This window comes from Chamaea fasciata, unplaced genomic scaffold (genome assembly GCF_029207755.1).
Source record: "Chamaea fasciata isolate MVZ Bird 193981 ecotype frontalis unplaced genomic scaffold, bChaFas1.0.hap1 SCAF_4, whole genome shotgun sequence".
NCBI lineage: Eukaryota > Metazoa > Chordata > Aves > Passeriformes > Sylviidae > Chamaea > Chamaea fasciata.
Genome location: NW_027094089.1, coordinates 33,842,696 through 33,855,952, shown reverse-complemented (window position 1 = coordinate 33,855,952; position 13,257 = coordinate 33,842,696). Strand labels below are relative to the sequence as shown.

At 35.0% G+C, this 13,257-nt stretch overlaps 1 protein-coding gene across 13 annotated transcripts in view; it reads left to right on the top strand.

The window, feature by feature from the left end:
* MEF2C (myocyte enhancer factor 2C) overlaps positions 1-13,257 on the top strand; it is a 133,337-nt gene that overhangs the window by 43,553 nt on the left and 76,527 nt on the right. The window contains exon 1 of one of the 13 annotated variants that reach the window (XM_066181269.1): positions 4,701-4,758. The exons of the other annotated variants lie outside the window; for them this stretch is intronic. The gene's annotated coding sequence lies outside the window, so the exon portion shown is untranslated. Of the gene's footprint in view, positions 1-4,700; positions 4,759-13,257 lie in introns of those variants that run through there. 13 annotated transcript variants of the gene reach the window in all.

Sequence of the window (13,257 nt, the reverse complement as noted above, 5' to 3'; positions counted from 1 at the left end):
AGCACCAACTAAAATTTGTCCATTTTTAACCGTGTATGACTGAATAGGAGTTATGCATTTTTAAAAATACATTGACTAATATCCAGTCAGACTACTGAGTTTCAAAACCTTGGGGTTTTTCGATCTCTTTCAAACAGAAAAGAAGAAGTACTTCTTTTTACAACACCATGTCAAGACAAGGACACACACTCTCATATATGCTCACACATACAAAAAAGGTACTATTCAAGTCACTTCAGAGTTTACTCATAGCCACATGGGATCCTAAATAATAGCAGGAAGAAAAATGCTTTGCAAAAAAACAGCAGCTTATTTATGCAGTGTTGCAAGAATTAAAATACTGCTGTGCAAAATACAGGGAGTAAAGATAGTTCAGATTAGGCATCACAATCAGTCAGTGTTCTGTCTTAATAAAGCAACAGGTTTCACTTTCCATACATATATATGCATGAACTATTTTAAATCCTTCTCTTTATAAAAATTATGGTTGCTGGCAGCATTCAGATTTTATTTTCAGCAGTGTAAATATGAAATAACAGAATTGGCTGGTTTCACTCAGGACCATGCATTTGAATAGCCAGGATCACAGTACTGGCCCTGGGGCTGCAATGCACATTGTTACAATGCATTTTTGGTAGCAATAAGGAGATGCTGTGTTTTCAGAAAACTGTATTGACAGCAAAGTACATCAATCAAGGCCACTTCACTCACAGTGAAAGTCTCCATTTTAAAACAGCACTAAAACAAAGTAGTCATTGTGTTTTGACAAGGGTCTTAACTATTTATAGCAGAACAGCCAGAACTGCAACTAGCTCTGGATCTCTCAGAACTCTAACTCCAAACCTGGAGGACACACTATTACTAGGGGCTTCTTCTTCGTAGCTTTTTAAAATACAGTCTCCATTGTCAGTGTAAACATTCAGAAACCCAGGCTAACACTTATTTTTAAAATGCAGACTTGATTTATGACAGCTGCATTGGATCGTTAATCATATATTATCTTTATGGGAGCTTTTTTCTAACATATGTTAATTGGCTGTTTTCTGTGACAAATTATGAGCTCTTACTTTGATGAGGTTCAATTGCAATCATGTTGGAGTTGAGTATGTAGCGTTTCCAGCCCCCACTGGCTCCCTAAACCACTACAAACATCTGCACATCACTGCAGTGCTGAGTAATGCCAGGATTTGGGTTGATCTGGTCTCTGTACTTTTTTCCGCAGGATATTTTCAGCTCTTCACACAAAATCTGTTACAGGGCTTGCTGGTTTTAGCAAAAGAGCTAAAATTAATATTTTGTAAGGGATTATTAGAGTATAATGAGAAATAGTTAAGGTTATACTGAAATATTTTTTAATATTCAGAATTTTCAATGCCTTTTTAGAAATTATGTTTCAGCTTTATTTTATTGAAGTTTATTGATGTCACATAGCATTTCCAGAAGCAAAAATGCTGCCTTCTTTTTGAAGGCAGTGATTTTTTAAATTCTTAAATGTAATATTTGCAAGTTTAAAAAAAAAAAAAAAAATATTTTACTTGGAAAGTGGTTGGCTTCACTTTAATCTATTAAATTTTTACCCAAATAAACCCCACATGTATTTCCAAACTCAACAGGAGACATGTCCAATTGTGATTTACGTTAACTTGTATATCTTCTTGTTAGTAAAGAAAATTTTGCACTGAAAATTAGTGTCTATCTTTTTTATATTAAGGAAAATCATGCTTACATATGTTCAGTACATAAATTAAGGAAATTCTAAAAAAAAAAAAAAACTACAATGGAAGTTGCTGCATTTTTTATTTGGTCCTTAATCTTTTGATGATACTTGGACACTTTATCGTATTTTATACAGTGATTCATTGGAAATACTGAGACAAAAAATGTGTGCTGGTGTTTAATGTTTTTACTCAAAGCTGTAATTTGGGTGAATGTACAGAAATATGAAATCTTATATATTTTAAAAGCAAGAGAGCAGCCTGGTCATAAAACTGTGTCAAACAGTATCAATTACATTGCAATTAATTTAACAGAACACTACACAGCTCACCTTTGACCTAAAACAACTGGCACTAGACAAATCTGCCCCATTTGTTCTTTAGAGAAAAGATGGGGGTTAAATTTCCAAGCAGGTGTTGAAGTTTACAACAAGAGCCAGATGTGTATGGAAGCTACTTCAGTCTCATGAGGGTGGTTTTAATTCAACTATTTCCCTGGAGTACTACACAATCAATGAGTTCCAAATCCTGGGGCTACCTGTCTTTATGTGAAATCATGGGAATATTTCTTCACAGATTATCACTGAACATATGTGGAAAAATTAGATCAGAAATTAAAGGCAAAAACGTTAATCTCAGAATTTAAATGAACATCATATTTCTTTGAATTTCTGCAGAGGAGAGCTGGCAGCTAAGTGAAAATGCTTACAGAAGAGATGTATAAGGAGAATTGTAAGCAGTGCAAAACTCAGACCATGGATATTTAATATGTTTCTAGTCATCGCTTGTTGTCAGCAGTATTTTACAAGTGAGCATATGTAGGTCATATGCAGCACAGTGAAGATCATTAAAGATAAGTGAATTGAATTAGAGAGAGGTTTCAAAATTATGATTTTGAATGTGTTGCCCCTGCTTCAGAATGTTGGTGAATGTAAAGTGATGCATTGTATCTTGAAATAATCTACAAATGACATTCAGTTCTACTTGCTAACATAAGCTTAATTGACTTTAAGAAAATAAAGCAAGGTAAAGGGAGATATACGTGTAAAAGACATGGTTTGGCACTTTATAGGATTTTGAGGCCTGTGAGCCATGTGTCTTAATTTGGGCCAGTTGGGATCATTTAATAATTGCTGTCAGAAGATCAAATTTAATTCTCTTTATAAAAAGACCACAATGGGATAGAGTTAAACAAATTGTCGTCTGAGGTTTCAAATGAACTAAGCTTTAATTAGGTTGATTAGGATGCTGTAAGAGTGAGGAGGAAACAGGAAATTGACGTATCTGCTGGGTACCATGATGGACCTTATATGACACTACCATCAAATATCTTTGTTTCAAGAAGGTATACATTAGCATAAAGGATAATAGAGCCACAACAACATGCATATATAAATGTGTTAGGTATACAAGGTAACTATAACTTTCTGAAATGAGTGGTCTTAAATATAGATATTAATATTTTTATGATGGTAATCTTGGCCCTTAACATTGCTGTTGTACATTTTTAAATGGTCTATATTGTCTTCTTTATTTGTTTACGTACTCATTGATTATGCCAGACAAGAAGTATAGCCCTCAGAATTTCTCTATTGCATAATAAATATTCACTGTACTTAGTTCTCAGAACATTTGCATGAGCAAATCCACCAATTCCTTATCCCAGATTTCCAACAGAGAAACTGAGTAAAAAATGAAAGTGACATGAAATATATTTGACAGAAAAGGGAGCAGATCTCAGACACATTTGTATCTCAACCTTGAATCCTATTCTTTGAATTATGCTGCCTGCTACTTTTGCCACAGCTGTCTGTTTCTGAGGATAGATTTTATCAGAAATCATCTTACATATCAATAGAGCTCAAAAAATACCATTTCTGAGAAAATGTAATGTACATTCACAGCCACAAAAAGATTTAGCTAATGTATCTTTGTATTAATTAGGTTTTTGCTTTTTCAGCATGCTTTTAGGATAACTGTAAGATGAGCAATGCTGGCAGTGATCCTATTAGAAAAACAAAATGCTTATTGAAGGTTGAATGGAGACCATCAAGCAAATTCCACTGTATTTTCCTTCTGCAAATTAAGAATATTTTATGTCTGTTTTCTGATATTTGTCAAGGATGTTGACTTTTTGCATTGGCTATTGCCAAATGCAGTGCATTGTATACAAGTAAGAGATAAATAAATCCAGCTGCATGTACTAATGGAGTGATTATAGCTGAGGTTCTGTAAGTAGGGTGTGATGCTCACTTGTGGCTTTTGTAGTTACAGAGAGTAGCAGGTGTACACCATCCCTTTCAGTAGAAATGTTGTTTTTACAAGTCTTGAGGTGAGAGCTGTTAGACTCCAATTCTGTGAAAAATTAGAAGATCGAATCCACATGTGGAAAGTAAGAATTAGTTACCTAGCACAGTGTTCAAAACCTAAATATGAATTATGATGTGGTTGAGCAGCACACTATATTAGACGAGGCTATTTATGTCTTTGCAACTAATACAGATACAAAGCTGCAGCTTTTTTGGCTCTTTATCATATCACAGCATAACTCCTCTGTGTGTTGTATATCTTAGGTTTCTCTCTTTCTCTATTTTCATGTGACTGTTTTAACAGAAATATATCTATTGTTTGTCTGGTTTTTAACCACTAAGGACAAAAGTAAATTTTGTAGAACATCCCACTAAGATAGAACAACAGAAAATTTCTTCCTTAGTAGACATTTTAAGCCAGTTATTTTTTCTCCCATGAGGCATATTTTACCTTTGTGGCTCAGCAAATTCCATATCATCTTTCCTTTCTTGTAAGCAGCTTCATCTGTTTATGCATTTTCCTAGTTCCAAACTAGTGGGAATCTAGTTTGTATCTTCTAGTACAGAGAGATCCTTCTTGTCAGGGTGCAGCCAGGAGGTAGAAAGCAAATAGCTTCAGCCAATGATTTATGGTGAGCTGATGCTAACAGATATGGCTACATATTTTATTTCTCAGTGGTCAGAACCTTCGGTTTCTCCAACAGATGCTTCATCTTGGACATGCAGAATTGCAGGTATGAGACACAAGGCAATATATGTGCAAGCCTTATTTCCTATCAAGTGACTTGTAAATTCTTTGTAATTGTAAGTGCCTCATTGTTGTACTTTTCTTCCCCTCTTTCAGAGCAAATCCACATCCACATGAATTCCTGTGTTTCTACGTAAATTGTCTATATTTTGTGTGTTTAACAGAAGCAACCTGTCCTAATTTATGAGTTTTGCCATTAGAAAGGACACATATTTCACGGATATAGTTCCTCATTTCTCTGCAGTGAAATGTAGGTGTGGGGTTTCTTTTTATTATTAGCCTTATTATGTACCTGCCATACATTCCTTTTGTCCTTGGGAAAAAAAATTAACTGAGTGGGATTGGAAGACTTTTGAATTGCCATGGTCTTTGGGAAGATTGATATATTTCCCTTGCCTTTTTTATCCCCCTTCTTATTCCTTCTCCTCATTTTAAGCCTGCAGCTCAGTCTGGGCAAGCGGTTGTGTTCAGGGAGTGTCATAGTTTTTATACTCATATTTATCATATTACTATTCATACCAAAAGAATGAACTGTTATCAGATTAGCAACTCTCTACAGTGTTGTGCAGTCTGCATTTTAGAAGAACTGTATTTAATTCTTGACATTTCTGGAAAGGACAGGAATTAAAGCAAAAAAATAAGACGTTTCTAGAACTCAGTATACAAAAAAGAAAAGCAAAACATCTCTGTGTCTACTCACAAGAAGGGTATACTGATCTGAAGTTGCATTAAAAACTAATAAAAGTACTTAAACATGAGTTATGTGTTTAGGTTTATGCCATAAGAAAACCAACTTTTTGTTTGTGTGGTAGTATAGCTGAAATGGTCTACCACAGACAAATTATTTCTAGAATGAGATAATATATCTCATTTTCCAGCTTCTATAGCTGAAAATAAAAGATCAGTTTGGGGTACACTGAAGAGCTAAAGGATTATACAACATAAAGGTAATCAATTTTTTCCAAAATTGTTAGTCTACATTAGTTACTAACTCTGCTGAGTCTCCAAATTTTTTTTTTTCAGTACTAGTGGTGGATCTGTTATCATGTTGGTATGAGCAAAAAGGAGTAGAAATAGAAACCAATAGTACAGAAATCAGTAATATTCTCTAAATTTGAAGTCATGTCTGTCTGAGACTTCTTCCATCTTTGGAGAGCGATGGACTTGGTGGCTGGTTGCATTATACAACATCTAAAAGAAAAAATAAATTTAAAAATATCTAAGGTATTATAATCAAAATTTTCAAGCCTGAGTAGGTGTTATCATACGGCAAAATACTATCAAATAGCTTGAGAATCTGGCATACAGAGATTCCATGGGACTCCAAAGGTTTACACAGATTTTGTGGAATTTCAATGGCTCAGGACATCTGTGGAAATGCTTCATGTTTAATTACTTCATTTCTCTGGTAGGAAGCTGACCCATGTTAAAGGCTGTGCTTAAGAGTCATTGTCCATTTTTGGCTTGAGTAGCTAGACAAATTCAAGGTATTATATAGATCATTGCCATTAGGGCAGGGAAAGTGATAAGTGACTGTAGTGGTTTGAAAGCAAAACAAATGAGATGCTGCAAGTCAGAGATACAATTTAATAAGAAGAAAGGACAGAAAGTAAAATAAAATAGATGCAATAATACAAAAGACCACTGACAGAGTCAGAATACAACCTGAGCAGGGTGGTGGAAGCAGTCCAGATGAGGTGATCTTCCTGAAGCAGTGATCCTGTAGAAAGGTCTGGTAGCTCTGGTCTTCTGGGAATTCAGTGGGTAAGAGCCCCCTGTACTGTTCCAAACCCCAGATTATATCCAGGCTGGAATGCTTGGTTCCTCCTCCTGGGCAGAGCATCTCACAATGGGATGATGAGTCATGCAGCGGGTCCTTGATGGCCCATTAAACAGAGAGAGCTCCTGGAGGGAGTTACGAGTCATGGGCAAGGCATCTGATGGGCCATTAACAGAAGATCATGGCCCAGAGGGAGGGGTTCTGGGATAACACTGCCCCACCTGGATTCAACAGTTCATGAAGATGGTGATAGAATACTTTGTGCACATCCTATACTACAACCCAGGGCAGTGACTCAAATATTTCCTTAATACTGTTTGTTTACAAAGATTTAGTATATCCCCAAATGCAGCAAGCCTTGAGAATTGTGTCCATTATCAGGTATTAAGGTTTGAGTTCCCTATCCCATCAGCTGAGCTCTTTACCAGTGTCTCTATATATTCAGCTCCTTCTTCTTCTTTTCATCACTAATTACAAACCCCTACAAAATAATACCTAATAGAGGTCTTTGCTATTCTTTTTTATTTTTTCAAATTTTCAGGACGATGAGATCACAAAAGTTAGGCTTACCAGCATAATCCTATGACTTCTATCTCTTTCATCTTCTGGACATTACTCAAATTACTCTTAAAATGTCAACCCTATTAGACACATTTTCAGTTCAGAAAAAAATGTTATGCCACCACAACATGTTTACATATTTTTCCCATCAAGATAATTCCCATCACAAACCTGAAGCAGTTTTATTTTCTTTCAGGCTTTACCTTAGCAACTTTTGTCACTTAATTTTATTATGTTGGAAAGGATTCCTTCAATTAATCCCTTGACAATGTTTCCACAGAGTCTGTTCTTTGGTAGAGGTTTTTCTTATAATAAGGAACTTATTTGCATCTCAGGGTTTTTTCTCTTAATTTGTACCTTCATGTTCCCAGTTTTAGGGTATTTTCATCCACAGTTTTTTCCCCTATTCTATCTCCTTACATCATCCTTCCTAATTTTCATCTTAGTCTTGGAACTAAATACAGTGCTCAGTCATTTATTTGCTTCGTAATTTAAAGACACTTTGGGTTCTTATTATGGTTTGTTCCATTTATTTATGCTACAAAAGTACTGTTTCTAAAAGCTTTCTCTTTTCTCTAAAAATTTCCTGAAATTATTTATTAGCAAATGTGTAAGATGTTCCTTTTCAAAATAAGATTATGAGGTTTCTGCAATCCAAGTATTTCTTCCTCCAGTGCAATACAAACCTGGAATAGCAGAACTCAGTGATGTTGTTAAACTATAGATAGACATGATTACAGTGAGAAAAAAAGGGTTTCTTTGGAGGATTCCAGAGGATTCTTTGAGCGAGAAGAAGACCCTGGGTCAGGGTGTATAAAATTTCTCTGGAGCTTGTTGGATGGAAACAAAGGAGATGAGACCTGTGTAGATCTTGTAGGCAAGCCCATCCATTTTATCCAAAATTTGTCTTCTCCATCCATTCCACCTATTTCTTCTAGACTCATCATTGACCATAGTTTAGAAAGACAATAAGTGCATGTACCAAGCATTCAGCAAAATATAAGCAGAAAGTAATCAAAATTCCATTAGGAAATAATCCTTTTTAGAAATAATCCATATTTTTCTTCAATAGAGGAAATCTAAAATTGCCTGTCACTGATACTGGCATTACTAAGCACTTGTACTCAAGTTCAAACTATGATTTGATATTGTATTATATATTTTTTTCCAATAATACCTAGAATAATACCCTGATTTTTAAAAGGTATTTGGGGGATTTAAGTTCCACAGACTTCCTCACATGCAAACATTAGTAACAAATCTGCACGTCTAGGTCAAACCACAGTCAGAGAGAGACTGCTTTCAGGTGATGCAATAGCTTAACACTAGAGATCTTACATTTTCCTGTAATAAACCAATACTCTCCAAAGTCCTTTGTGTTTAAAACTGCTCCCAAACTGTAGCACTTGTATTTTACCTGGCAATGTAACATGTCTTTCAATACAAGCAGACCAAAATCAGAGTAGCTCCAAGACCTTTTCAACTCACAAGGTGCTAGATCTTACCCTGTTGACCACTGAAATGTTTCCTCTTCTTTAGCTCAGTAAATGACAGACTGAATTTGTAAAACACCCTTCATGATATTCTTATGGATCTACTAGCTGTAATTCAATCCACTCAAACTATTAGCTCAAAACTGTCAAGACTCCTAGGTGAATTTGCAGTGGCCCAGTTTCCCTACTCCATTTTCAGTCAGGTTCCCATTCCTAGCCACTGTCTCCATTTCAGACCAATTAGGTGATTCAGTTTTCAGTCCCTTATTTTTTTTTTCCCTTTCATTATTAGTGTGTCCAATTGAATAAACTGTTATTCTTGAGACAGTCTGAAGTACCTTATGGATCTTATTACATATATATTGGTCAGATTATGACCAATTATGTCCTTCTAGCTGCTAAGGGTACATCATGAACCTAATCATAAACATATAAACCTTTTCTTCAAACTATTTACTCTAATTTTTTTTCTTTTGGGTGATGGATACACATGGAAATACCAGCCAGTAATTATTGTAGGTTTAAAATTGTCTCTTCACTGGTATATATTTTATACTAACATTTCACTTAATTGTCTTCCTTAAACCTGCATTGGTATCTGCATTACTTACTTTACAAATTAAATACTCTTCTTCATTTTATCAGTCTTCAGAAATGTTGTAAATTAGGCAGGTCTTCCTTTCTTCCTCAAGCATAGCAGGCACATATCTTACTTGAATCCAGTGCAATCAGTTTTCATCTGGTGGTTGCTTCTTGTGGTGTACTGCACGGAATGACTCCACGATTCCATGGAAGTACTTTGATGTCCTGTCATGGTTCTTTACCAGCATGACCAGGTTTGGTATAGCATGCATGCAGTATTCATAAAATCTTCCACCATTGTGCTGGATGGATGTTTATCAGCACATACTGTGAAAGATAAGCTAAAGTCACTCTTTCCCTTTCATGCAGGCATGGATTGACTTAAGTAGAGAAGTGGCTGCAGACTAGATATTCTGTCTGCATACCTCAGTCTCTTGAAAAGCAGGGTCTATGGCACAGTGAAATAGGGTAACTGTTAGGAAGCATCGTCTTCTCTGCTATTTTGGCAATGATTTAGTTTGCCCCAAAAAACTTTTCAGGGGAACTTTGCAAAACAAGAAACTTTTCCACCCATGATGCACAAGTTCTTGTTCTATGACATAATCTGGAACTGCATTTGAGTTATAAACTACATAGACCATGTTTGTCTGAAGCATTCTCCCAGTGAGTTTTCAGTAGTATTTAATTCCAAATTAAAAAAAAAAAAAAATAAACCACATTGCAAAATATTCTCATGGCTGTTCCAAAGCATGGAAAATAACAGTATTGATTAAGCTAATAACTTAGCTGCAAGAGAGGAGTTTTCTGCAATTTGTTGCTGCATTGTCATTATACTAGGAATATGTTGAAACGTAAACAAGCAAATAAGGTACAGCTCCAGAAGTTCAGATTTAAAATAAACACATTCTACTATCCTTTATACATAAACAAATAAACTAATAAATGGACAATCAGTTGAAATACAAGTGGATCTTACAAGTCCAGCAGTTGCTTTCCCAATCATTAGAAAAAATTAATGAAATATGAACTCAAATCAAATAATTAAGGTTTTCTTAAAATTCTAAGTAAGAATTTACATATTGGGAATGATTTTGTAGTTTGCAACTTTGTGAACCTTTTACTCCTGCCTTGGTTCAGAACTTCATTGTCCTGGTATTATTCTCCATTATAAATTAAGGTCATGCAGTAAGTCAGAAGTCAGGTTAGATAACTGAAAATATAATAAGCCTTGGTAGTTACAGATTGCAAATATTTTCTTTATACACAGATTTTTTGTTCTGACATTCTGTCTCTCTAGCAGTCTCTAGTACTTCACCTATTATTATTTAACCATTATGGCTTAAATGTTTGTTTTCTATTTCCTGTAGCCAAATTCATGATCTCTTGAGAGTTAAATTTAGTAGATTGAAATTAACTCTCTTCCAACTTTTTCATATTGCAGCCTGCCCATAAGATCAAAACACATAGGGGTAGGTTATGTTTAATTTCTAAATCAGAGTGTTGTGGACAGATGTTTGAAAGCTTAAGATGACTCAGATTCATTTTTGTGTGGCTTTCTGCCTGGAGAAACATACTGTAGATTGTATCATTGCTGCTTTACTGGTGTATTGCCATGGTGATGACATATAAAAGTTTATCATAACCTTCTGTTAATGGGCCAAACTGTATCTTTTGTTATGACCGTGCAACCAAACCACCATGTAAATGTAAAGAACCACTTCTATCTTTGTCAGCTGATCTCAGTCAGATAACATAATAGATAATTATTTTCACCCTTCTCTGCATTTCTTTAAATTATATCCAGCTCAAGGTGAGAGACGAAAATGAGTGATGTCTTCAATTGATACAATATGCCCAACTGTTTCTTCACTGTGTAGCTTTGTCTGTATGTGCAACATAGTCAAATCAGGATTTTACAGAAACCAAGTGACCATTTTATCTTAATATGTGTCTCTCACTGTCAGTGCTCATGGTTACATTTTTAAGCTGATTTTTCATCAGAAAAGTAGATTATGTGTACATTCATGTTTTTGATGCAGATTCAAAACTTGTTTGAGAAAACAGGCTTGCCTAAAAAGATTTCATAGACCTTCAAAGTTACATTTATACTTCAAGATAAGAATAGTAGGAGAAAGGGAATAGAACATTTTTCTTTACTTCCTTATAACAGCATAATAAAAAAAATTGTTTAGTTCTTCAGTTTTAACCCCGTTAATCCACTCAGAATGTAAATTGCTTAGTGGAATAAGGACATCCTTATGACAAGTTTGTTACTTTTTTAAAGCAACCATGAAAATGCTATAAACTCTAGCACATTTTAACTTGATTTTTTCTCTGGCTGCCTTCTTGTTTATAAATTAAATATTTTTACAGTTTTGTTTTGATACTCCTTATTTCCCCTGGTGTAATTGCTCAAAGGATTCTCTGTCTGGGGTGTTGCAGCAGAGCAGATTCAGACAGTTCTGCTCAGAGAAGGAAGTGGACAGTTTTGGTTCTCATTTTGCACTTCTGGAACAGTTTAGGGAAGGAAGCACCTTTACACCTTTTATTGTTCGTGGTTGCTGACATAATATCCTTCCCTGACTGCTCTGTGCATGCTTCCTGCCATTCTGTCAAGATTCTTCTGTGTTGCAGAGCAGGGATAGCGGGTGTGCATGTGTGTGTGTGTGTGTGCATATGTCTGTGTGTCAGTGTTCAAAAGAGAGACAGGAGTGGTCAAGTGGTTTGCTGCATTTTTCCTTTAGCTCTTCTCAAGGCTCAGATTAATCTTCTGACAGCTAACACTGCCTCTGCCAAATCATATAATGAACAGAAGACTGCCAAAAATGAAGTTCCTCTTTTTTTTTAGTGGTCTGGTTTGTTTTGGTTTTGTTTGTTTGGGGTTTTTTTTACAACTTGGCTTTGCAAATAAATGCAGTAAACTATAAGAAAATAGCATTTAACTCTGTATTTCACTTAATGCAATTTGTTTGCACATGACTATATTATTAAGTTGGAAGTTTTCTTTTATTGGAGCTACTTTAACAAAGCTCTTTTTTAGATTCGCTTGGATAATAGAAGCCTGAAGTACTGTTTGACTTTTGTAGTACATTCAACTTTTCTAGTCAATGTGGTTTATTGATGTTAGTGAAATAAATGTTTACCAGTTAACAGGAACTTTAAATGCTTAACACTGCAATCCTTGGTTCTGCAAGAACTTTCAAAAGGTATTGAGAGCACTGGTGAAGTCATAAGCAGCTACAGGGAATTGTTGGTCTTCAGTGTTCTTCAAATTCTGTTTGACTTGGATATTACCAGGATTTGAAGGTTATAGCCCTTGCATGAGGTGACTTGATTTACTTATCTGGATTTCATGATTCGGAATCAGTCCAGCTATCTTTTTTATGTATGTACTAATGAAATATATAGAACTATGAGTTAACACATAGTAAGAACAGCATTTGAGGGTCTGTGTGTTGATAGATGTGTGTGTGTATATATATATATATATATATATATATATATATATATATCTCTGTGTGTGTCTGTGTGTCTGTGTAAAAGAAAAGAGAAATACAGGGGAATACCACAGGCTTCCCCATTTGTTTTGAATAGTAGTAAAAATAGCAGAAATTGGGGGGTTTTTTTAAGGATATAAGTTTGTTACAAAAATTAAAAACCTTTTATTTCAAGTTGGACTAGTAAGCAAAATGCAAACTAGGACATAAAGGAAGAAAGATTTTGTTTTTTAATCCATGCAAGAAAACTCACTGCCTATTGAAGCAAGTTTATGTTTCTTTGCAAATTATATCTTTCATACAGATGACCTAATTATATGTTTTATACAAAATTCTGCTTATCAAGTCTTGCATGAATTACTTTAAGATAATTTTGTGTAGATCACAGGAATTTTGAGGTTCTGACTTTAACTGTCTGTAAAAGCTGTTGTTGTTTGAAGACAAAAGTCTTAAATGTTGAACTGATAAGTGTGTGGGAGGGACTCAGCATACTGCTCCTCCACTGTGATTTTCATCCTTCCTGAGTGAGTTTTCTCAGTATTATGTGATTTTTTCCTGAACTCACCCAGCAT